The sequence below is a fragment of the Pygoscelis adeliae genome, unplaced genomic scaffold (genome assembly GCF_000699105.1).
Source record: "Pygoscelis adeliae isolate BGI_AS28 unplaced genomic scaffold, ASM69910v1 Scaffold227, whole genome shotgun sequence".
NCBI lineage: Eukaryota > Metazoa > Chordata > Aves > Sphenisciformes > Spheniscidae > Pygoscelis > Pygoscelis adeliae.
Genome location: NW_008825100.1, coordinates 1217132 through 1221805, shown reverse-complemented (window position 1 = coordinate 1221805; position 4674 = coordinate 1217132).

Genomic DNA, 4674 nt, shown 5'->3' with positions numbered 1-4674 from the left:
GATTGTTCCAAAGTATGGCCAAGCCTGTACAAGGACCTAAAGAATAGCAAAAGCAGGAACACACTGAAGACTCTTTGTATAAGATACCTTTTGTTGAGAAACAGACACACACATTACAGAACATCTGGCTATTAATATCTGTCCTTTTAAAATACCAAGTCACATTTGTGCTCTTAAGTCATCCTTATGGAAGGATCCATCTCAGTTCCTCAGAAAAGGAATTTGGTTTAGGAACTGAAGGGTGAGTTTTCAGCACCATAGAGTCTATTGACTGCTTCTAACCACAAGGGCTGAGCCAGCAAAGCCCAAGGTTAAAGTCTCTAAAGCACAATAGTCCCTAATTACTCTAAAGTATCACAAAGTTCCCTGGAGTTTGGTTTATTTAGAGAGGAGTGAGATGAGCTTTTTCATCAAAAAGAAAGTCTGCTAAAAAGAAAAACAGGATAGCTACTGGATGCTATTTTGCAACTTCAGCTGTGTTGCTTTGAATTCCACAGAGTCCAGTTCCAGCGGGAGCTTGACTACACCTGCTGATGGGAACGCCTGCCTCAGAGCTCTCTGGAAACCCCTCTGGTAAGAGGAGATGCCACTACTTTTGCTAAAATAATAATAATACATACACACATATGTATATACACATCTCTATACATACACACATACACACGCACTTGCTTTTTTTTTTTTTTAATCTCAGAATGAGGTATTGTGGTCAAATTCACCAAACCTGTATCAACCAGGCACACATTTGGCTCTCAGCAAAACCTCAGTGGCAACTCTATACCTAAGTGGCTCCACGACTTAAGTACAGACACTGATATGATTGAGCTGTATTGTAGAGACTTGATAACTTCCTCAGACTTGGCCTGCAGAGTTTGTGCTATGATGCAGCTCAGAGCACATGGCCTCACAAACTGGAGTTCAGAGCTCCTCACCTTGTTCAGCCACTCCACTCGTTCAACATCAGGGAAGTGAACCTGAATGCAAAGAAAAATAAAGTGAGTGCCACATGCCATCTGTTTCAGCATACTGCAACACATGCAGAAGATACCACAGAGCGTGAAACAGTTTTAGATCAAGTTGAAATCCCTCTGCCCTCATACATACATCCTTTATAATCTACTACCTCCTTGAAAAATTGTAAAAGGCAAATAAAATAGTAAAAGGCAAAAGAACACACGTGCACTGATGTACCAGTATGCCTCCGGGCACATTTATATGATTCAAGCAAGTGTCATATCCTGTTCATGATGTAAAGCAGCATTAGATTTCTTATCCTTCTCTTGGTCATGCCTTGGGAAGCCAAGAGAACCTGCTTCCCTTCAAGATCACGAGCTGTGCAGGACCTGTTTCCTGTACTGGCTCACCTCAACCAGGACACCACACTTTGGAAAACAAGAGCCTGCTTGGGAAACTCAGTTTATTGGTTGCAGCAGCATTTCTCCACTAATACTAACATAGTGCCAATGGCTTCAGGGAAAAGAAGCACTGTAAGAGTTCAAGCCTATTAGCACACACTCTCATGTGTAACAGTCCAGTGTTTTCACCTCTCAGAGCTTTTTAAGATGCTACAGACAAATTAAGATGAAGTAGTCACTCATGCCTCATGTTTTCAAGTTGGACACATCAAATGCCAACAAGAAGTGTATGTGTCCATTACAAAATCCCTCCAGTTCCCTGAAGTGATGACTTGTTTAATCACCATCAGGACAGTCAGATATGAGGTCACTCAAGTAACTAACTGATCTCTCAGACCTCACCAAGAAGTTGCTGAGTGAAGAGCCACAATCACCTTACTACAATCACACATTAAAATCTTATGGATGTGGTATTTTCAGCCAGGGCTACAACCTGGTAGCAGGTTATTGCAGAAGGGAACGATGGTGTAACAGGTTCTCAGAATGAACATTGGGGCCCTGCTCAGCTCTACAAGAGCACCCGAATACAAAGGGACTCCTTTGACTATCATCTAGCCTGATAATAGTAATTGGGTAGGTCAATACATTACCTCCCTATACAAGAGTTGTGAATTACACTATTCAGTCAAAGGCTTGCTGTTTAATTCAGCAGCTTTCAGAGAGGTGCTCAGAGATGTTCGGATGGAATAGACAGCAGCTTGCCTTTTATTCTAGCTTCATGTATGATTTCAGAGCCCATTTCCCTTGCTCAAATAATGCTTCAAATTATCTCCAATTATTACATTAAAAAACCAAAGTGATATTACCATATTCTTTACAAGCAATTTCTTTTGATGCTCTAAATAGCAACTTTTCCATTAAATAAGACGATGCAAGTTCAGTGAAATGTCAGCCTACCCAGCTCTATTTGCATGATAAAGTAAGAATACAGCACCAGAGGGACAATCAATACTGATAAACCTCTGCTGACATTTTACAGTAAGGCAGATTATGTGAATCAGGGGACCTCCACTTCACCTGCCAGCCTTTCATCTTTCACCAAAAGGTCCTCCGCCAGGGCACATAAATCCTGGGTAGCCTGAAGGCAACTGGTTCCCAGATCCAACCCAACTGCCAAGCACCAGTGTCCCGCAGCATTTGTGCCACAGCCCCAGATCAGTCACAGGCAGGGTAGAGCAGGGATGGAAGTAGCATGGTGAGCTGTCCTTCAAAAGACCTTACAGCGAGGAGAGGGATGTGACCCAAAAGGAAGGACAGACCAGCACTCAAGGCAACAGTTAGGCCACCACATCCCAATGAGAAAGTCACAGCCCACATGTGAGATCCACCAATGTTAAGGGGAGAAACGTAGCACAGTATAAACCACTAAAGTTGGCTGGGATTATTCACTAGAGCCAAAGCCGCTGGAGATGCAACTGCAAGAGGCATCCAAGAAGAAAGCCGGTGGCCAAAGAGAGCTGGAACAGCACACAGGAGCATCAGGACACAGGCAAAAACCGTGAGAAGGAGGCAGCAGCTAGACCCACCTTAAGAAAAAGCAAAATCGAATTAACTGTTTGAGCCACAGACACCCAAACCAGAAAGCTCAGGGCAAACTCCAAAAGCAACTGCAATGAATCACATATCACTGTGTCACACCTCAGATTGCTGTGATAGGATTAGCAGCCATCTGTGGTACATTTCCATCCCACTCGCCACCCCTTTATTCATGTGTCAGCAACACAGCTCCTACCCAGGCACTCTGTGCCTCAGTTTCCTTTGACATACAGAAGAAATAGCACTGCTGTAGCTCAAAGGTACCAAAGACCACCAGGAGCTCCTTAGCTAACATAACAGGGCTCTCACAGAGGCAACCACCACAGAAATTAGCTGACTACATGTCTCTGATGAAAAACAGCTTTCTGCCTATTATGAAAGGCCACCAAATCTCAGTGGGTCAGCTGCACTCAGTGGTACAAATTCAATGAGCAGTTCTGCAGAAGAATCAGAGCTTGGCATCCAAGTGTTGCATCTAGATTATCCGCTGACTAGTAAGACAAAAGCTCTCAGCAAAGCCTTTCCTACCCACAGGGTATTCCCATAACGTGCATGTCCCACTAGCAGAAGATGAGTTCTGCTCTACTTCAGCCCAGTGACAGCACCAAGCTCTCTTCTTGACCCAACAGCTTACTCCAAGAACTTAGTGCGTCCTAATACTTCTTGGAAAAAAAAAACACATCTGCAGTTCCATACTTTTTAACCATGTGCTCTAGACTTCAGACTCACTTCTGACCCTTGTTACTGGTGAGAGCCCTGGCAGCAAGGTCTTGTCCTCGAGTTTATCATCAGTACAACACAGGTAAGAGAAGCCCAAAACACTTCCTACTAAGCCCAGAACCAGCCACCAAGCGCCGCCAAAGTTAACACTATCCCAAAATAAGACTTAATCCTGTAGCCTTGGGCAAGTCACACTATCAAAATCAGTTTTCCCCATCTACAAAAGCAGGCATACTTCTTGCTGCAAAAATTACTTAGCATTTGAAAAGAGCTTTGAAGATCAAAAACACTAGGTAGGGGCCAATTACTAGCAAGTAAAGAAAATGTGTAAGTTTCTGCATGGCTCCACTTTGCCCTGGAGCAGGCCACACCAACGACCATAGCAATAGCAAAAACCATGTCTGACACAACAGTGCCATTCTGTTCAAATACAACACAGGAATCTATCCATCAGTGTTTTTTTGCTTGTTTGGGGTTTTGTTGGGGTTTTTTTGCTGGTTTGTTTCGGTGGTTTTTTTTTTAAGGGATGGGTTTTTTTAGCTCCCTGTGCTGGGGCAAAAAAAATTCTAATATGAAACATCTCTTGGGACTCTCTCTTCATGACTGTCTTTGTTTCAAGGGATTTCTCTCCTTACATCTCTAGTATTTTGCATGAACAAGGAATTAACAGGCAAAGTTTTAAAAGGACTGTTCTGTACCCAGTAATATCAATTTCTCTTGGTAAAAGGAATTTAACATCTGGAAGAAACCCAGCATACTTGGATGTTCTCACCTGCAACCTGCTAACAGCTGCAAAAGCAACATAGAGAAGTCACCACCACCCCCAGGAGCCAGAACGAAGGTGGAAGCCCAGCTACCTCTGCTCCAGGCACTGACTGGATTTACAAAAGTCAGGCTAAAGGCTGCACAGGCTGAAGTCAAAGTCTCACCTCTCCAAGACACAGATCCGACTCCACTTGACACAAGCAGATTTCCAGCCTGGTTTCCTAAGGAAGCAAAGCCT